This window comes from Microcaecilia unicolor, chromosome 3, assembly GCF_901765095.1.
Source record: "Microcaecilia unicolor chromosome 3, aMicUni1.1, whole genome shotgun sequence".
NCBI lineage: Eukaryota > Metazoa > Chordata > Amphibia > Gymnophiona > Siphonopidae > Microcaecilia > Microcaecilia unicolor.
In genome coordinates this window covers 36141295-36163319 of record NC_044033.1, presented here as the reverse complement: position 1 = coordinate 36163319, position 22025 = coordinate 36141295, and the positions used below count along the sequence as shown (strand labels likewise).

Sequence of the window (22025 nt, the reverse complement as noted above, 5' to 3'; positions counted from 1 at the left end):
GATATACAGCAGGCAGTGTCCAGTTCATTCATGAGACCTAGACTGTTTGCCTATTTCATTTCAATGCATGTGGGGATGGGCTCTTTTATGTGCTCACTGTTATACATAATCTCATAGCAAAGGTTTACATTATGAGTATCTTTTTACACAAAACCCTCTAAAGCAAGGCTAAATTCCAAACAATTCAGATGATCTCTCTTAATATGTATTTATTTATTTATTTGTTGCATTTGTACCTCACATTTTCCCCACCTATTTGCAGGCTCAATGTGGCTTACATAGTACCAGTCGGTGGATAACAAATACAAAGTTGTATAGTGATCGTATGAGGTATAAGTGGAGGGTCGGAATGGATGAAGATTGCATGTTGTCCTGTTCGATCATAGTCATGCTATGTTGGTAGGTGAAGAGGGTTACGTGGGGTTGTTGGGGTAGGCCTTTTTGAAGAGGTTGGTTTTTAGTGATTTCCTGAAGTTCAAGTGGTTGTGGATTGTTTTCACAGCTTTTGGGAGCCCATTCCATAGTTGTGCACTTATGTAGGAGAAGCCGGATGCAGAACTAGGACTTTCTTATATCTTTTTACACAGTCATGGTGTGCACAGGTCTGGATGGCTGGGAAGGGGAGTGTCTTCAGTGGCAGCTAGTGTAGGACCCTATTCACATGGCCTATATATGGGCAAGATGGGATATCAGGTGCCATGGTGGAATGGTCAGGCCTTACATAAGCTATTTGGAATAGGATCACAGCACATCTGCTCATATGGTAGACAGACCCCGCTTGGTGCATCCCAGGAAGCACCATGATGGCGCCTGGAGGCAGGAGTGAATGGGCATCACTCTTGCTTCATGTGAGGTATGGGGGGTCAGAGGAATGGTTGGGTGGGTACACCATTAGACTGCCAGGGATTGTATTTACAACTGGGGGAGGGGCCAGGGGACCACTTGGGCATTTTTTTATTATTAGGGGGAAGGGGGGGGGGTTGGATCTGAAGGCGGAGTCAGGTTGGGAGGGGACCATTAGGGATTAAATATCGGGGAGGGGGAGGGATTCCAGGTAGGAAAGTAGCCATGGGATGGGGAGCCCACTGGATTACCAGGGAGGTATTTTAAGCTGGGGATGGGGAGAGGATGTTTGGGTTGGGTCAGAGAGAGGGAGAGTGCTTGGGGCTGGTGCATGAAACGGTTCAGGGCAGTGTGGTTGGGTTGGAGAGAGAGAAGGGGTGCTGCTAGACACCCGGTCCTCTTAACCAACCCTTTTACGCTGCCCTGGACCTGGCATAAGTTTCCTGTGCTAAACGTGTGTGAGAAACTTTTTATCGAGCATGGCTACGGGGTACTTAATGACCGCATTAATGTGCATTTAAATGTATTTTAATGCTGTCTGCAATAATGATTTCAACATAAGTTCATACCCATGCTGAAACCATTTGAGCACTGCTTGGCCAGTATAATCTGTGGTACAACCGGGTTAAAGCCACACTGATACTTTGTTCATTGGACCCTGTGTTCTTTGACAGGGAACTAGTAGATAGAGAAAGTTTTTCATACAGGTATGGAGCTCAGAGTTGAAGGGATATTAGATCGATGATATCCTTGGCCATCCCTTATTGAACCTGTTTGCATTCAGTCATCTCCATATCATTAAAATAAATCATAAATACAGTACCAAACATATTCTATGATCTAATAACAGGCAAATGCATCCTGTGTATTCTATCTGAATCTGTGTAAAAAGTTAACTCATTTATTTTAAAGTTTTTAACAAATTCACTCATGCAATATAATGCTATCTTGCAGAGGGAAATGAAACAGCAAATGCATTATTCTTCTAACAAATTAAATTTATATATTTTCTTAGATAATGAAATGTCCATGCAATCAAATCAACTATGAGGTTGAACAGGCTGTATCTGATAAGACAGAGGGCTACTGTTGTCTTTGAAACAAACTATAATTGAGAACATTTTCTTAGAAAACTCTCTTATGTGAGCTTTTTTGCTCGTGGGCTTCACATAAGAGCTTCACCCTTATCAACCACTGCATTCAAATCAAGTTGAAAATTATTATCTGATTATAGAGCTCAGTTCCCCTACTAATATTAAACCACCCCTGTCATGCATAGCATATACACTTGATCATGTGTCTTCCCCAACAACTTGTAACCGAAGAATTTTAAGAGGGCAATTTTTAGACAGCCATTTAATAGGGTCTTGTGAGATGCTTTTATATGTTTTCTTTTATGATTATTTCTTAGTTGAATATTCTGTATTGTAAACTTGTTTGGGATAATGTGGGATATAAATATCACAAATAAATTAAAATATTATGGATTACTATCCACGTAGAACAAGGGATTTAGATTGACACCTATATGTAACCAGTCCGAGAATGGACTGAGGGCAGCAGTTCCAGGAACCTACAGATAGTTGAGTTTTCTCCTCATATATGGGGTCCTGAGGGGTGAGAGGAAGATTGTCAGACGTGATAGACCTATCACCCAGGAATGCTAAAAGATCATCCTGCACATTCCTTAATCTTCACTTCCCTAACTGTAAAGGTTTGAAATACAAACTAATGCATGCGTCTACCTTTTCATACTTGAGTACACAGCTATGGAACGCACTACCGCGCAACCTAAAAATGAACTACGAACTTACCAACTTCCATAAACTACTGAAGACCTATCTCTTTAATAAGGCTTACCAAGCTAAAGACCTGTATCTCTTTAATAAGGCTTACCAAAAAAGATCAACAAACGTAAATACACACAACTCCTCCACATACATTCAGAATTGTCTTATAATATCTGCTTGTTATATAACTATCATGTTTTATCACTATAATGCTACCAAGATCCTTCTGTAACACTAAATGACTATTTTCTAATCTATTCCACTATTCATGATATATTGTAAGCCACATTGAGCCTGCAAAGAGGTGGGAAAATGTGGGATACAAATGCAATAAATAAATAAAATTTTAATTTAAGGCCCTGGTTCCCTGGATTCACATTTAACTCATGAAATGTCTCTCACCCTTTTTTGTGAGAACACTCAATTTCCTTCATAAACTCCACTATCCAGGTCAGAAATGAGATAGAAAATAGATTTCTAGGGTGATTTAGGAAATAATGAATAAAATGTATTATCTTCTAAGACAGCAGGCAATAAAAAGAAAACATAATTCTAAAATAAAGGCATGTTTCCTTATTTGTTCTTATTTCACTCTCTTCTACCATGTGGACTCTGGTTCTTTTCTCATCAACTACTAATTCCTTGGTTGAGACTCCTGAACTTGCAGTGGTGTAGCCAGACCTCCAATTTTGAGTGGGACTATCATCAAAATGGGTGGACATAATGTCCTCTTGGCAGCCCACCCCCACCCTGCTGTCTTCTCCCTCCCTGCCCTCACCCCAGCTCAACTTAAAATATTAAATACCTGAACTGGTGGGGAACACCAGCTGAAGAGCTCCTTAAAGGCATGCTGAACTTTCTTACATGCAGCTTGACAGTCGGAAGCAGGTTTAGTGAACCACCTGACATTGGCACCCAGTGCATGCTCATTTTTTGTGCAAACATTGAGCAACCCTAGCATTGGGCAGCTCACTAAAGTTGTCACTGACTGTTGAGTTGTGGAGGAGGATGCCTTCAAGAAGCTCTTCAGTTGGCTGGGCTTCGGGATCCTTGCCAGCAGCTGGATGAGTGCACTTTGCTGGATGGGTCTGAGCCCAAAGTGGGTTGAGCCCACCCATAACTATACCTCTGCTTGGAACAGACTGCTTCTTCTGTCCACCATACTTGTAACTGAAAAATATTTGCAGCAGTGGCGTCGCAAGGGCAGCTGACACCCGGGTCGGGTTGCGGCTGCGCACCCCCCCGGGTGCAGCGCGGTGCACCCTCCCCCCTCTGGAGCGCAACCCCCCCCCCCCCCCCCCCCGAGAACATACCTGGAAGACGGTGAGGGGCAGGCGGGAGAGCCAATCCGTCGAGTGCACGCCGCTAGGGGGTGTCGGCGCCTCGCTGGTTCCCTGCTCTCTCTGCCCCGGAACAGGAAGTAACCTGTTCTGGGGCAGAGAGAGCAAGGAACCAGCGAGGCGCCGACACCCCCCAGCGGCGTGCACCCGGGGCGGACCGCCCCACCGCACCCCTCCTTCCTACGCCACTGATTTGCAGGCATCTCTTACTCATTCTCTCATGGGATCCCAGCACCCAGGAGCATTCTGGTTGGGCAATCGCAAGTAAGAGCCAAACTATGTATTATACTTCACTCTCCTCTATTCAGAAAAATGGCCACTTAACCCTACCCTCTGTTTTCTGTCCAATAACCAATTCCTAATCCACAAAAGGACATTGCCACCTATCCCATACTTTTTAATTTTCTCAGGAGCCTCCCATGAGGAACTTTGTCTAAAGCTTTCTGAAATTTTGATACACTACATCAACTGGCTCAATTTTATCCACGTGTGTTTAAAGAAATGAAGCAAATTGGTGAGGCAAGACTTCCCTTGGCTGAACTCATGCTGACTCTGTCCCTTTAAACCATGATTGCTTCTGTGTTCTGTAAATGTATTCTTTATAATAGTTTCGGACACTGACGTCAGGCTTACCAGTCTGTAATTTCCTGGATCACCCCTGGAACCCTTTTTAAAAATCGGCATTACACTGGCCACCCTCCAGATACTACTCATGGAAGGGGGAAAGAGATAGAGAGAGGTATAGAAGGTAAGGGGAGAGAATGACAGAGAGAAAGAAGATGCTGGAGGGCAGGTGGAGAGAAAGAGAAGAGATGCTGGATAGCAGTGGAGAGAAGGAGATACAGGTGACAAAGGAGAAGAGACAGACAGGGTTAGTTGGCAGGACAGGGAAGGAAGAGTTAAAGAATAAGAGGAAGAGGAATGGGAGGACATGAGTAAAGGGAAGGAGACGGAAATCTGTAAGTAGATGCAGTGAAAAAAGGATGATTAAAAACTGGATAGTAAGTGAATGAAATCTGAATGAACAGTGGCAGAAAAATAGAAAAAGCTGAAAGGAAAATATGTGTCAGAGATCGATGTAGTGGAGGAAGTGAAGAATACAGGAAGAGAGAGAAAAATAACAAATGGACAGGAAACCCTAGTGAGTTACAAGAAGTCAGGAAAGCAGTAACAAGAGACCAAGACCTACAAATTTAGAAAAATTAGATGACAAGACTATAAAAGAAGAAAAAAGAATTTTACAGATGATATTCAGACGGCGATGGTCAGCATTTTTTTAAATGCTGTATGTCGCCGGTTAGATTAGCCCTGGATATTCAGTGCCAGGTCATGTGGACAGCATTGAATATCTGGGAATAATTTACACTGCCCTGGCTGCTGGAGCTTGTATGGGTCCTGTCTGATATTCTGCAAGGACCCATATAACTATTTTAGGGGCCCTTTTACCAAGCTGTGGTAAAAGGGGCCATGCAGTGGTGTTGGTGCATGGATTTGCCATGCATCGAAGCACCTTTTACCGCAACGGGGTGTTTTCGTTTTTTACAGTAAATGGCTGTGCAATAAGTACAGACTTGCTGCGTAGCCATGTCCTGGGGGAGAGCCCGTATCACCTCCTATTTAGGAGGCATTAAGGGCTGCTGCGGTAACCAGGCAGTACACAGTGTTGCCAGGTTACTGCCAGGCAAGCCCCCAGCGGTAAAAATAAAACAATATTTTGGTTGTGCTGGAAATGACGCGTGGTGGGGACAGCACTACCGCTGGCTCCCATGGTGGGTCAGTGGTAGTGCCAGATTGGCACCCGCCAATGCCATGGTATTTCTACCACAGCATTTTAAAAGGACCCCTTAAAGTTTAGAAGCTCTCCTAATCTCTCTCCTGGCCTGTCAAATAGCCCCCTCCCTCCTACCCCTTCCCCCAACCTGCAAGCATTAACACCTCCCATCCCCCCCCAAACGACTCCCCCAACCTGCAAGCATCAACACCACTCCCATCCCCCCCAAATGAGCCTCCCCCCCCCCAGGTTCTAGGTTGACCCCCCCCCCCCTGAGCCTACATGTCTCCCTGGTAGTCCTAGTGGGGTCACTGGGGGCAGAAGTAAAGTCCCCTAACCTGCCCCTTGTGGTTGCACTTGCAGAATGGCTGTCACAACTTCTCATGGCAGCTCACAATACTTCATGTAGTACCACGAGCCAGGGGAGTAGCTACGGGTGGGCCTGGCTGGGCCCAGGCCCACCCAATTTCAGCCCAGGCCCGCTGCAGTGACGTAGAGAGGGGAGGAGCCTGCGAGCCAGCAGCCAATGCCTCAAGGCTGCCTAGACAGTGCCTGCCGGTGCCGCGCTTTTTTTTTTTTTTTAACATTTTTCGTCTTCCTTAGCGCCGTTAGCGCTTCTTCTTTTTGTAGCGCCGGCCCTGCTGCTCAACAGGAAAAGCAGCAGTGGCCGGCAATGGGAGCTGGGGCGGACGCTGGCATGCAGGGCGGGCCTCGTCGAAGAAAAGAGGGAAAACTTGGAAGGATGGGGAGAAAAAGAGGGAAAACAGATGGAAGGATGGGGAGAAAAAGAGGGAAAACAGATGGAAGGATGGCAGAGAAAGAGGGAAAACATGGAAGGATGGGGAGAAAAGAGGGAAAACAGATGGAAGGATGGCAGAGAATGAGGGAAAACATGGAAGGATGGCAGAGAAAGAGGGAAAACATGGAAGGATGGGGAGAAAGAGGGAAAATAGATGGAAGGATGGCAGAGAAAGAGGGAAAACGGAAGGATGGGGAGAGAAAGAGGGAAAACGGATGGATGGGGAGAGAGACTCTGGATGAAAGGATGGGGAGAGAAAGGGGAGAGACTGGAAGGATGCAGAGAGAAAGGGGAGAGACTGGAAGGATGTGGAGAGAGAAGGGACACTGAACAGAAAAGGGTAGAGTGATACAGAGACACTGGTTAGAAAGAGGGAGAGAGAGACATTAGATGGAAGGATCAGGAGAGAAGGTAGATGGATGGAAGGATGGGGAGAGAAAGAGGGAAGACGCTGGATGGAAGGGTAGGGAGAAAGAGGTGACACTGGACGGAAGGATGCAGAAAGAAAGAGGGGAGACTACTGGAAGGATGGGGCGAGAGAGGGGAGACTGGAAGGATGGGGAGAGAAAGAAGAGAGCTGCTGGATGGAAAAGGAGAGTAGTGAAAGACTGGAGAATAAGAGGAAGGGGCATGGGGAGAACAAGGGTGAGAAAAAGATGAAAAGCCATAAGTAGATGAAGGAAATTAAAGAATGGATAGTAAGAATGAATTAAATCAGGACAGAGAGAGAGAGAGGCAGAAAAATATTGAAGAAAGCAAAGAAAAAGGAGAGAAAATGAGAAATGGCCAGGAAACCGTGTCAGAAGAGTTAAGTGAAAACGAAGGAAAGCAGAATCTAGAGACTGGGAGCGACACAATGAGAAAAAGTAAATGGCCATACAAGAAAGGTAAAGAAAATAATTTTATTTTTAATTTAGGATAAAGTAATATGGTACCTGTGTTAATGAAGTTTCAGAGACCAATACTTCCTTCCTTAGGTCAGGCGAGGATACCGTAACAGCATTATACTGACCTGAGGCAGGAGGTTTTGGCCTCTGAAAGCTCACTGAAAAGGATGTTAGGCTATTAAATAAATTTTCTGAAATCTGATGCACTGAAAAGCAGTACTTTACCCTGTGTGACAAATGCATCTGATTAGCGTGACTAAATTTTGCTGGGGGAGGGGGGTAGAGAGAAAATTTTTGCCCACCCACTTTGGGTTCAGGCCCACCCAAAATTGGCAGTCTGGCTACGCCACTGCCACGAGCTGCCATGAGAGGTCATAGCAAATTGCAGGAGGCAGTTTAATTACACTTTGAGTGAAGAAAAATTTTCTACGATTCGCTTTAAATTTACTACTTTGTAGCTTTTCTCTTTCTCTGGTGTTGCAGTCTATATAGTGTCTGGCTTCTTGGGGGGGTTCAGTTTAATTTTTCTCTACATATTTCTCTTTTTAGCTTGTGGTTATTTATTCTGTACTTGGTAAGGATTTGCCTGTACTCTACATGTGTGAAAGATATGTAGGATCAATCTGTATTAATCCAACTTGTTTAGTCTTCCAATATGTGCGTAACCCCAAGTTGGCCCCACTAGCTCAGGTCCGGCCCAGGCAACAAAGCTCAGTTTTCTTTACCACCAGACGTGTCAGGGGACCACATACACCACACCCACAGTTCCAGTTTGCCTGCAGTGGAACTTGGGAGTGGGTCAGTGGTCCAGAATAGCGATCTGGGGAATTGGCAGCTTGAGGGGGACTCTATAGTGCTGCTTTACTCTCAGTCCGGCAACAACAAGCATTCTAACTCTCTCGCCAAAAATCACTACGCACTCCAGGAGTTTGACGAAATGCAAACCAACTTTACTGATACTTCTGCAATCAGCAACCAACTCTTCAGAAACTCTATATATACATTGTCCATTTGAGATTATTGGTGATAAATTTAGCCACTCCACGTTACTCTTTGGAGATACTCAATATTGTACATATTTACACAACCTCCTGTTGTGTCTAAAATAAATCCGAGTCTGCTTCTGTTACTCCTGTTATCAATCCAGGCTCTTTCTGGCACAGGCCCTTTAGGCTGTCCTTCATCCAGCAGTGCATCTCACAGGGATTTACCCCGGGAACTCCGTTCACTGGGTAAATCTCTCTCTTATCTGCACCCTTCTCCTCCACCGCTAACTCCAGACTCTGTTCCTTTTATCTTGCTGCACCATATGCCTGGAATAGACTTCCTGAGCCAGTACGTCAAGCTCCATCTCTGGCCGTCTTCAAATCTAAGCTAAAAGCCCACCTTTTTGATGCTGCTTTTAACTCCTAACCCTTATTCACTTGTTCAGAACCCTTATTTTATCATCCTCACTTTTAATGTTCCCTTATCTCTTATTTGTCCTGATTGTCTGTCCTAATTAGATTGTAAGCTCTGTGGAGCAGAGACTGTCTTTTCATGTTCAAGTGTACAGCGCTGCATACATCTAGCGCTATAGAAATGATAAGTAGTAGTAGGGCTACAGTCTGACCTTGGACAGGCTTCCCTCATTCTTGACCCGCTTCCAGGCTGGATTACCCTATTTACCTGGAGTTCTGTCTCCTTCAGTTGCCACTTAGAGAGGCAGCAACTACTCCTTTACTCAGCTTACACTTATTTCTTTGACTCCAGAATCCCCCAATACTCCCAAGGGTCCTAGCGGGGGTACAGGCAACCAAAGACCTTGTGTACCTCACTCCAGATGAATTCCCAAACTCTACCCTTGCTGTCACTCTCTAAAGGGATTCACTTTATCTCTGCATCTTATTTCAACACCACTCCCTTGGTCTGAGCTTCCTCTTGCCCAGGGACGTCCCAACTCTACCTCCCCCCAGGGACTCTGGAAAAGGGAAATGGGACTTGATATACTGCCTTTCTGAGGTTTTTGCAACTACATTCAAAGCAGTTTACATAGTATATTTAGGTACTTATTTTGTACCAGGGGCAATGGAGGGTTAAGTGACTTGCCCAGAGTCACAAGGAGCTGCAGTGGGAATCGAACTCAGTTCCCCAAGGATCAAAGTCCACTGCACTAACCACTAGGCTACTCCTCCACTCATAAGTACATAAGTATGGCAATACTTATGTACTTATGTAAATCCACTTAGATTCCTTTAATAAAACTTTTTATCTTACCATTCTTTTTACATTTTTGTTGTTAGTGTATTCTATGATCCACTGCCACAAATTTGAAACTAGTGGGGTTTCTGGCATGTTCATAATCATGGCCGCCGAGGGGGGGGGGGGGGGCAGGGGGGACAAAAGTCCCTGGGCCCGGGCCTCCAAGGTGGGCCTGGCACCGGGGTCTCTCTCCTTCTCCTGCTCCCAGGCCACCGGCACTGCAGTCCCCGTTCTCACCTGCCCATCGGCTCCATTGACAGCCCCCCTCCGTCCACCAACGGGCCCCCTGCATTCAAATCGGCAGTGCCTCCCTTCGGGCCTTCCCTCACTGTGTCCTGCCCTCGTCTGATGTAACTTTCTGTTTCCGGGGGGCGGCAGCAGGGGGCCCCAGGCCTGGCTCAGTCTCTTGGCGGCCCTGTTCATAATCACAGTGACATTCAACAGAGACCTTAAATAGAAAAGATTTTGTTTCTAAATTCTATAAGCATATAAACTGTTTTCAAACATTCAAAGATCATGGACAAGTAGAATGTATCACAACTAAAGATGTGCAGTTCATTCAAAACATGTTTTTTTTCAGTACAAATCGTAGCATTCCGAGAGGTGCCTGAGTGTCTGCATTTTACATATAACAATGGTATTCAAAGTGTCCCTGACGTCCAGCTGGAAAACAAGTACGATTCATTCGACTGCATGCTTGCTATAAAGATAAAAATTTCTAAAACATCCATCCATCATAGCAACACAAATAAAAAAAGAAAGCATGATATACTTTAGCTTGTGCCATGCCATGACATAAATGTTTATTTGCACTCACCACGCTAAGAATATTTCATCTATGCTTAATAGGCCCCAATACCATGCACATTTTCAGGCCCTTTTACTGAAGCTTAGCATGCACTAGGGTCCTTTTACAAAGGCACACTAGCGTTTTTAGTGTTTGCATTAAATATGTGTGCGTTGAAAGCTAGAGATGCCCATATATTCCTATGGGCGTCTCTAGCGTTTGGCACGAGCTAAAAATGCTAGTGTACCTTTGTAAAAGGACCCCCTTAGTGCACTAAATTCTAAGAAGCCCGTAGGTATATAGGGCTAGATTCTATATATGGCACCTAAAAAAAAAATGGCACCAAAAAATACCTACGTATGTAAATGATGTTCTATAAGCCGCGCCTAAAGTTCAGTGTGATTTAAAGAATAACCGCTTAAGGTAGAGGTCACTCATAAATTTAGGTGCTGCCATTTGCACCAGCCTGAATTTACACTGGGATGTAATTCAAAACCACATCCCTGTTCTGCCCTGAAACGCCCATGACCCTCCTATTTCCATGCCCCTTTTTTCTTTTTTGGACCGCATGCAAATTTTAGGCATGGATCCCGTGCCTGACTTTACACATATAACCCTGGTTGCATCATAGTTCAGGCACCAGCTAGCTCTTTGCAGATCAGCACCCGAGACCAGGGCCACAAAATAAAGGTTTTCAAGCTTCTTGCTCACTGAGCTGGCCACAGGCTGGGGCTGGACTTTCACTGGTAGGCCATAGGGTGTAAAACTTTCCTTTCCTTTGTTAGTCCGGGAACAAATCGTACTTTCACACAAAGAAGCTCAAGTCCAGGTTTTATAATCCAAACATGAACTTTATTTAAACTCTGCAACAGGCAGTTCATCCAGACTTCAGGTTTTCTGGAGGCAAACAATTTTTCCTGGTATTAAACAAACCAATTTATATCCAACTAAGTTACTTATTCAAACCCAAGGTTAAAGACTTTGGTGTAAATTTGAAAAATCCATTTGTAAATCCCTGTCCATTACCCAGCCTTTTTGAGTGAACAGCCTAAGGCTCTGCCTGCAGCGCTGGTGCAGCAGGTGATCTCTATGGATCAAACCTCCCTGTCTGCCCACTTTCTTCCAAAGGTGGGCTACGCGGCCATTTGGTTTCCAAATAGACTCCTTCCCTGTTCCTGCTCCCAGGCTGGGTTCCCCTGCTTCACACCTGCAGCAGTCCTCCACTTTATGATTAATGCTTGTACTGGCAGAAACTTCAACTTAGTTCAGCCTTCTTGAACCCATCCAGGACAGCCACCTCTCCACACGGGTCCTGGCGAGGGTAGAGGCAACCAAAAGCCATGTACTCTTCCCAACAACACTATTTGTTAACTTTATATTCCTTCCCTACAGAGGCGTAGCCAGACACCCAATTTTGGGTGGGCCTATACCCAAGATGGGTGGGCAGAAGAACCCCACCCCGTTCCACAGGTGATTTGGTCTCTCCTTCTCTCGCCTGCAGGCCATATTGTCTCTGAAACATCCCCCATCTCCCGCATAACTTTTAAATAGCAGATTTTCACCGGCAGCACGCAGGAACTAACACATACTGCTAATGCTGGGCCCACAGCCTTCCCACTGATGCAACTTCCTGTTTCCGCCTAGGCAGGAATACATCAGAGGGAAGGCTGTGGGGCCAGTGCAAGCAGTATGCATCAATTCCTTAGCGTCCCTCCGGACCGGCCCAGAATGTGACTGATGGGTTGTGTACGCCTTCTAGCAGGTGGAGACTGAGAAAAAAGTTGTGACTCTAGCCAGCCAATAAGAGCCCTTGCCAGCTAGAGAAAGATCCAGTAATCTCAGTCTCCAGCAGGTGGAAGGTGGTGAGCCCTTCAGTCTTTTTGATCTTGTCAGAATACATTGTTTTCAATCTACCTTTTCGGGACCACAATCATTCTTCTGGATTTACAGAGGTGTTTTATTCTTCTCAGAGGCCGAGCATTTCCAGTACGGTCGGACAAGGCCACAGCGGTCGCAATTTTCAATTGCTAAGGAGGAACAGGAAGTCTCCCATTGGAGCGAGAGGTACTGCTACTGTTTCAATGCGTGGAGGTCCATCCGTGGGTTCTTTCAGCGGCTCAGGTAGCAGGGATCCTAAATGTTCAGGCAATTTTGTCTCTCTCATCGCATACTCGTTTCTGCAAAGTGGTCACTCAGTGAGGTGGCGTCTCAGCTGTTAGTCGATTGTTTGGGGGGCTCCCTGAATGGATTGGTTTGCCTTCTCTGGCAATGCAAAATTTCCTCTATGCTTCGGTCGTCGAAAGGATCCCTTAGTGCAGGGTGTGGACGATCTTCTACAATCCTGCTCAGCCGGTCTAAAGTATGCTTCTGATAAAGCATTTTCATAGTGCAGGGCGTGGACGATCTTCTACAATCCTGCTCAGCCGGTCTAAGGCATGCTTCTGATAAAGCATTTTCGTGAGAAGGTACAGACGCACAGGGGATGTCTGTCTTTGGTGGAAACGGACTGGCCTCAAAGCATGTGGTGAGCCGACCTTCGGCGTCGTCTGGATGGCATTCTCTTCAGACTTCCGGTCCTGCGACATCTCTTGTCGTAGAGTTCTGTCGTTCATCCGCTTTGGATTGATTCTGTCTAATGGCCTGGCTCTGGTTCCTACTAAACTGGTTAAGTTAGGTTACTCTGAGCAGGTTGTTGAGTTTATGCTTCGCTCTCGTCAACGTTCTGTATGTCGTTGAGGGTTATGCGCACTAGGAGCATATTTCAGTACAGGCCTATATCTTTTTAGTGTTTTGCTTCCGCAAATTTTGGATTTTTCACAACAGGGCTGTGACAAAGGCCTTCCTTTGGCCTCTCTTAAGGTGCAGTTTCCGGCTTTGCCGCCTTTCCGTGGTCCTATCCAAGGGAGGTCTCTAGCTAGTCATCCGGATGTGGTCCGTTGGTTTTTGCGGAGGGTTAATATTCTTCGTCCCTCCCCGCAATTTTCCTTTACTCGTTGGGATCTGGTTTTTCTGTTGTTCTGCTTACTGTTCTTGCTATGATTCCCTTGGAGCTTTTGTTGTCCTCTTCTTGAAGGACTTGTTTCGGTTAGGCGGGTTTTCGGAGTTGCAGGCGCTGTCGGGTAGTTTTCCGTTTTTACAGTTCGGGTCCGATCGAGTAGTGGTCCAGACTGCCTTTTTTTCTTTCTTCCTTAGGTGGTGCCTCAGTTTTCATATTTCTCAGCCGGTGCTATTGCCTGTCTTCGGTTCTCTTTCTGGATCTGAAGAGCAGCGGTTTTTGAGGTATTTGGGTGTCAAACGGGTATAGTACCACGATATTAGGTTTACTGTTGACATCCGGTATTTTATTCTTTCTTCTGATTGGAGGTGCACGTAACGGGTTCAGGACCTCTAGCCTCTCTATTTCTTGATGGCTCTAAGTAATGATTGCTTCAGCTTAGTCTTTTTCTGGGACGCCTGTTCCAGGGCATTTCAAGGCTCGCTTTACAAGAGATCAGTCAGTCTCGTCGGCAGAGGGTTGTCTGCTGCCTTTAGAAGATATTTGTAAGGCAGCGTCTGCGTCGTCTCTGCATTCTTTTTTCTGAGCATTACCGTTTGGACGTTCTCGGTCGTTGTCAAGTTGTTTTAGATCGCACATTGGTCCCTCCCATATTTTCACTGCTTTGATACTTCCCATCAGTCACATTCTGGGCCGGTCCGGAGGGACGCTAAGGAAGGGTAAATTAGACCTTACCTGCTAATTTGCTTTCCTTTAGTCCCTCCGGACCGGCCCAGATCCCTCCCTTCAGATATCGGTGTTTGTTTGGAGCGGTGTTGTTAGTTTCTTGATCTATATAGTAAAAAAAAAAAAAGAAAAAGAAAAATCTTTCTGAAATGTCCTCTATGAAGGACCATGATATGTTTGAAGGCACTTACCCGTTGTTGGCAATGTGCCGGTGGCTGCTCAGGTTTTTGGATGCACAGGTTCTGTGTTTTTACTATGGTTTTCCTTCTGCTTTGGTACTTTATTACTGGATCTTTCTCTAGCTGGCAAGGGCTCTTATTGGCTGGCTAGAGTCACAACTTTTTTCTCAGTCTCCACCTGCTGGAAGGCGTACACAACCCATCAGTCACATTCTGGGCCGGTCCGGAGGGACTAAAGGAAAGCAAATTAGCAGGTAAGGTCTAATTTACCCTTGCTGCTTGCTGCAGGCGAAGATCTGCTATTTACAAGGTAGGCAGGAGGGACAGTTGTTGAGAGTTTTCAGTTGGTGGGGCTTGGGAATCCCTGCCGGCCATATCATAGGTGTGTTGCTACTAGGTGGGCCTGTTCCATGCCCACCCTTGGCTATGCCACTGCTTCCCTACTGTCATTCAACAACCAATAACTTTTCCTTCAGCACTTTCCCATAAACACTCCCTTTGGGGCTGGGCTTCTCACTCTCAGCTCACTCCCTCTCCCCAGTGAGTCTAGGGAAGGGTTTCTCATCATTAAAATGGAGGATTACATGCATTAGTCCCAATTAAATCTAATTGGTGCCAATAATTGTTAAGCCAATTATTGGCACAAATTGGCTCATTCTATTAAATTGAACGCGCAAATCAGGAACGTGCCTAAATCTGCATGTGCAATTTTTGACAACCTTTATAGAATCAGAGGGATAATGGGCTTCTTAGTACTTAGCACGCACTAAGTTTGCACTAAACTTTAGTAAAATACCTTTTTATAAGCAATATATTTATTTATTTGGATTTATTTACCGCCTTTTTGAAGGAATTCACTCAAGGCGGTGTACGGTATGAACTGATCAAACATGAGCAATAGGCAATTATAGCAGTAAAAATATTCAAGTAACAATACAAAGTATGGCATAGAGGGGCATAGTCGAACAGGGTGCCCACGTTTTCCTGAGGGCGTCCTCGCAGGACAGCCCTGCGAAGGGGCGGGGAAACCCGTATTATCGAAACAAGATGGGCATCCATCTTTCATTTCGATAATACGGTCGGGGACGCCCAAATCTCAACATTTAGGTCAACCTTAGAGATGGTCGACGTAAATGTTGAAATGGTCAATCTTAGAGATGGTCGTCCTTGTTTTTTGGCCATAATGGAAACCGAGGACGCCCATCTCAAAAACGACCAAATCCAAGCCCTATGGTCATGGGAGGAGCCAGAATTCGTAATGCACTGGTCCCCTTCACATGCCAGGACACCAACCAGGCACCCTAGGGGGCACTGCAGTGGACTTCACAAATTGCTCCCAGGTGTATAGCTCCCTTACCTTGGGTGCTGAGCCCCCCAAAACCCACTCCCCACAACTGAACACCACTACCATAGCCCTAAGGGGTGAAGGGGGGCACCTACATGTGGGTACTGTGGGTTTCGGGTGGGTTTTGGAGGGCTCACATTTACCACCACAAGTGTAACAGGTAGGGGGGGATGGGCCTGGGTCCGCCTGCCTGAAGTGCACTGCACCCACTAAAACCGCTCCAGGGACCTCCATACTGCTGTCAGGGAGCTGAGTAAGACATTTGAGGCTGGCATAGAGGCTGGCAAGAAATATTTTAATTTTTTTTTTTTGGGTGGGAGGGGGTTAGTGACCACTGGGTGAGTAAGGGGAGGTCAATCCCGATTCCCTCCGGTGGTCATCTGGTCAGTTCGGGCACCTTTTTGAGGCTTGGTTGCAAGAAAAAAATGGACCAAGTAAAGTCAGCCAAGTGCTCATCAGGGACACCCTTCTTTTTTCCATTATCGGCCGAGGATGCCCATGTGTTAAGCACGCTCCAGTCTCACCTTCGCTATGTTTCTGACACGCCCCCGTGAACTTTGGTCGTCCCCACGACGGAAAGCAGTTGAGGATGCCCAAAATCGGCCTTCGATTATGCCAATTTGAGCGACCCTGGGAGAAGGATGCCCATCTTGCGATTTGTGTCGAAAGATGGGCGCCCTTCTCTTTCAAAAATAAGCCTGACAGTGAACAGTGGAGTTGGGTTTTGACCCAAGTTCACGTCGTCATGGTTTAACTAGTACAAAACCTACTCTCTGTGCCAAAATTATCAGGGAGGTGGTCAGTAAAAACCCTGCAATGAAATAATACGGCTTCTATATCTGAGGTGTAAAACTTTCACAGACCAAACTTCTGGGTGGGCTAATAATTCAACAACATGGGGATCTTGGGCTCATTGCCATTTTGGGGGAGTAGTCAACAGGGAGTCATGTTGTTGACTTTGTTGGGGATCTTTTTTTTTCAGTGCTTCTATTAAAGGCTTGTACTTATTATCCGAATCAACTCTTTGTACAGGAATCCAAGCACAACAAGCCCATCTGACTTTTTCATGGTCTCATCCTGGCTTGTATATTATCTGCTCATGTGAACAGTGTGGAGCTCCATAGGGTTTCTCTTCCTGTTTACAGTATGCTCAGTCCCACCCTTTTCTTTATTACTCCAGTGCAGGTGAAGTGGCAATACTTTATATCTTCCATTAAGATTTCCTCCTATAATCTGGATGTTTTCATTAAGGGTCATCTTAGCTGAGAGCCCATCATTTGTCAATTTCCATGAATACAATTTGTCATACCCCTGGAACTGGAATGCAATTAGTCAATCATTATAGATCATAGTACTGGTGTCAGTATTGATAGGGGATTGTTTATAGATACAAAAAGATAGATATATCAGACCAAAGGAATTCACAGAATGAATCAATTACAGAAATTAATCTTTCACATATATGCCGTATTTAATTATATATGGTAAAGGGACAATCATTAGAAGAGGTTAACACAAATGGTTCATATGATACTGTGTATAATCATCTTGTTCCAAATTTCCTTAATTGCATGAATAGCCCATCAATTACAGCAGTGGAAAAAGGGTCATATACAAACTAAATTAAAAAAATATTTGTGTGCCACTTAATCACATAATTATATTGTATAAAGCAAGAATATGTTTCCCAACAAAGCTTTTGTAAAGCTGAAACATCAGTGAAATGGGTACAATGCAGAGCAAACCAATGCAGGAAAGGTCTTCCACAGTATTCAAAATAGAAGACAAGAGTGGAAGAAGTAATTCCAAGGAAAACCAGAAGTCCAATGTCTTTAAGCAAAAGTTTATTCTCCAATAAAAGTAACATACACCATCCAGACCCTACAAGGCCTGTGTTTCGGCATTGTGCCTTCTTCAGGGGTCACAACTATATTACAATAATAAACAAATACAAATGAGAATACAGACAAAAAAAATAATGTACATAAATACAAAATGACACAGTAAAATGTATAGGAAACAAAAGTCAATTAAACCGTTGAATGCATATAAATATCTTACAAAAGGTGAGAAAAATAAGTGTGAAAAAATGGATTGAAGTGAGGATAGAAAATAATGTGTGTTGAAGTAAAGACTGAAGAAAAATGTGATACTGTGACTTAAGGGGACAATGATCATATATAAATATAAAAAGTGAGGAAGCATAATTCAAATATTAACTGTGAGTACAAAATGCTAGTGAAAAATGAAAGAGTGAACATAGGGGGGAAAAGAGATACTTGAAAAACCTCATACCCCTCACTTCAGGTGTGGGCAGCCTCAGTGGATGAAATTGCAAAATGGGACATTTTTGCAAGATTTGGGAGGAAGCAGGGTAGGGGAACACAGTATCAGGAACTGTGGAGGATGTACAGATGGCGATATCCAAGAGGGATGGAATATGGCTGAGGGACAGAAAGTGGGGAGGGAAAAGGGAGAGGATAGTGTAATCATGAAAAAAGACTCAAAGGTAGCACTGGAGAAAGCACTGGAGGAACCAATAAAGAGAGGCCTCAAAGAAGCAGGAGGAAAGAAGACGATGGTATGTGCTGCTGCAAGCAAATAGGTGAGAGAGGCTACGTTTATGCAGGAGCAACATGTGCAGTTCTTTTGCGCTATATCAGTGGCGTAGCCACAGGTGGGCCTGGGTGGGCCAGGGCCCACCCACTTAGGGCTCAAGCCCACCCAACAGTAACACATGTTTAGCAGTAGCTGTGGGGATCCCAAGCTCTGCCAGCTGAAGACTTCCCCCTGATGGTAACAAAAACGCTATTCTCCATGATACCGGCACCTGTGCATGCTCAGTTTTCAGCGCATGCCTGCTGCAGACTATCAAGGTGGAGAGAAGCATTTTCCCACCAGCTGAGATATTTTTTTGTTGGGGGGGGTGGGGGGGGGAGAACATTTGGTGCCCACCTGCTTCTTGCCTAGGCCCACCCAACATCTGCTGTCTGGTTACGCCCCTGCGCAATATACTCCTTGTTTGAGCATTTACATCAGGAACTAACTTATACATTGTTCTGTTGAACGTGAGAAATGTATACTCCGTTTGAGAGCAAAAACAAAATAAAAAAAAATGTATGCTTGGTATATTTAAAAAAATAAAAGCACTTACATTACATTGGAATATATATTCCGCTTCTACCTTCTCATTTCTAAGCAGATCACAACATGAGAGCCAGATCAATTAACTGAGATATACAGATTAATAAAAATACCAACAAAGAAAATGGTAATCTTCCATAAATCCACTATGATCTAATCAGTTAATGTATTTGTGAAACATTTGCGAAACAATATAGTTTTAATTCTCTTTCTTGAGTAAAGTGATGTGGTAGCCATGTTGGTCCACTTTTAAAGGTAATAAATACAAATAAAACCAAATATAGAAAATAAAATAAGATGATACCTTTTTATGAGCTAACTCAATACATTTTTTGATTAGCTTTCAAAGGCAATCCTTCTTCAGATCAGAAATAGGCAAATGTTGGCAAATATCAGTATATAAAGTGAAACACACAGACATTTCAATAAGTCTCACAGGGAAAAGGGTGGGGTGGGTTAGGTGAGAAACAGGGGGAGCTGGGTGGTGGATGAGAGACAGGGAGAGATGAATGATACATAAGAGGGTGACAAAGCAGTAGACTTTTATGGTTTATAATGGGCTAGAAAACCCAGATCTTTATTAAGTCCTGTTTGGTGGGTATCAAAATATTTAATCATTTTGACTTCAAAGGTCTTATGTTCGTGGATTGTCTTAAAGTTTCCTTTTCGTATTCTCATCATAAAATCATTAATGCAGTGTTCTGGATTTGTAAAGTGTTGGCCCACAGAGGCGACATCCTGGTTGGCATTGGCATTTTTCATATGATGTCTACATAGATTAAATTTCGTCTTTAGTATCTAGCTTGTTTCTCCATGCTTTTTATATTGAATGATATATACAATATTTGAAGATGAGCATGTGAAGGATTCCTTTATGTTGAATGTTTTTCCTTTGTGAATGAATGACTGTGGGATCCTGGGAAATGTATTGGCACAGTTTGCAGCTAGATATGTTGCAAGGATATGTGCCACTTTCTCTTCTTTTTTTCTATTGGGAGAATGCTTTTCACTAGCAGTGGTGTACAAAGGGGGGGGGGCGGTGGGGGCTGTCCGCCCCGGGTGCATGCCGCTGAGGGGTGCCGCGGTGCGCGCCTGCTCCTCCGAGTTCGCTAAACTTTGTTCGTTCGCTGCAGCTCCCTCTGCCCCGGAACAGGTTACTTCCTGTTCTGGGGCAGAGGGAGCTGCAGCGAACGAACGAAGTTTAGCGAACTCGGAGGAGCAGGCGCGCGCCGCGGCACCCCCCCCCCCAGCGGCGTGCACCCGGGGGGGGTGTCATTTCGCCGGAGGGGGGAGGTGTCATCTAGCGGAGGGGCGCGCTGCACCCGGGGGGGGGGGGCGCATCGGCGCTCCGCCCCGGGTGCCATCCAGGCCAGGAACGCCACTGTTCACTAGTTTATGTGTTTTAAGTTGGGTGGCCGTCGGAAGGCCAGCACTGGTGGGGATGGGAATATCTCTTTCAGTAGTTCATCCTCCTGAAATAGTGGCTGTTGATCTTTTATGATTCTTAATTTTTCTAGCTCTAGGCTGTGTCACTACAAGGGGGATTCTCTCTGTGGCTCTCTTTCTTTTCCTTGTACTGCAATAGGTTTTCCCTAGATATTTTAAGGGCAGAGGCAACATTCTTGGAGATTATTTTGGGGTATCTTGTGGGTTCGTTGTGTATAATGGATTTTTTTTGTATGTGAAGGGTGAAAGCTGGAGTTGTGGAGATAACGGCATCTGTCTAGATATCCTGCACATAGATGTTTGTATATAGCCATTGCTGATGGAAACTATGGTGTCCAAAAAGTTGACTTTTCCTGGGGAGTAGTCAATTTTTAATTTGATTGTTGAATGGTATGTATTGAAAGAACTGTGAAATTGTTTTTGAGTTTCCTCCCCCTCAGTCCAAATCATGAAAATATCATCAATATACCGGTAGTATTTTAGGGGTTTAGTCTGATTATGTATTCAAAAATGTCTCTTCTAGTTCAGCCATGAAAAGATTAGCATATTGGAGTACATGGTGCCCATTGCAGTGCCCATGATTTGCAGATAGATGTCATTGTTAAAGCGGAAATAATTATGAGTTCTCCTTCTAAAATCTAAATTAATTGTGAGACGCTCACATAATTTCACCCATCTCCTTTCACACTCTTGCTGCTTGAAAGGCAAATAGAGATTGAAAAAGTTTTGTTCTCATTTTGTCTTTAATAGAAGGAAAACTGAATGGATTGAATGTGCTTTCTCTGCACGTTCTACTAAGACCAGTAAATAAAAAATGCTCATACAAATATAATGGAACTGAGGCAAAGAGAATTTTATAGAGGATACAAAGAAATCTAAATTGAATTCTGGTTTGTATGAGGAACCAATGAAAAGATAGTATTTCATCATTCTATATATCATACTTCTTAAGTGATAAGATTAAGGAGTCCTTTTACTAAGGTACGCTAATAGAGTTATCATGCTCTGAATGATAAGATGCCTATAGGAATATAATGCACACCTTATCATTTATCGCATGTTAATCATTGGCACATGCTAAATCCATTAGTGTACGTTAGTAAACGGACTCCTAAACAAGCTGCAATATTTTAGATCATTTGTAATTTTTTCATTATTTGCTTTTAGCAACCCAAATAAACAACATTACAATAAATTAATTGTGATAAAACTAAAGTTTGTGTTAATAATCTGAATTGCTCTAATGTAAAAAATTTAAGTATTCTTTGAAGTTTCCTCATCAAACATGAATGTTTTCCTGGACAAATAACTGATCTGGGAGTCAAATACTAGATTCTAATCAACAAATACTCCTAAAATCTTGATTGCTGATGAAAGTTTGAATTTATGTTTATTAATTGATGTAAGGTTAGGACCTGGATTGTTCTCAATCAAAAAACCTCATTTAACTTTAGTTTATGCCTTAACATCCATTTTTCGATTAACAAAATACAACTTTGAATGATAGGTAACCCTTCATACAGTGAGGAATAAAGAGAGATTAAAACCATAATGTCATCTGCATAGCTATAATTTGTAAAACTATCCATTGTCAATTGGTTTCCCAAAGAGTGTAAAAATGCAATTAACAATATGGGAGATAGGGGGGATCCCTGCTGAACTGCATGTGGGTTTTGCCAAGATTCAGAAAATTCATGATCTATTTACCAAAAACCCTCGCAGCCAGGTTAGA

The 22025-nt window shown here is 44.1% G+C and overlaps 1 protein-coding gene across 1 annotated transcript in view; it reads left to right on the top strand.

Annotated features, from left to right (window-relative positions):
- The window catches only part of LHCGR (luteinizing hormone/choriogonadotropin receptor), a 218132-nt gene that overhangs the window by 42967 nt on the left and 153140 nt on the right, over window positions 1-22025 (top strand). The gene's annotated exons all lie outside the window — the stretch shown is intronic.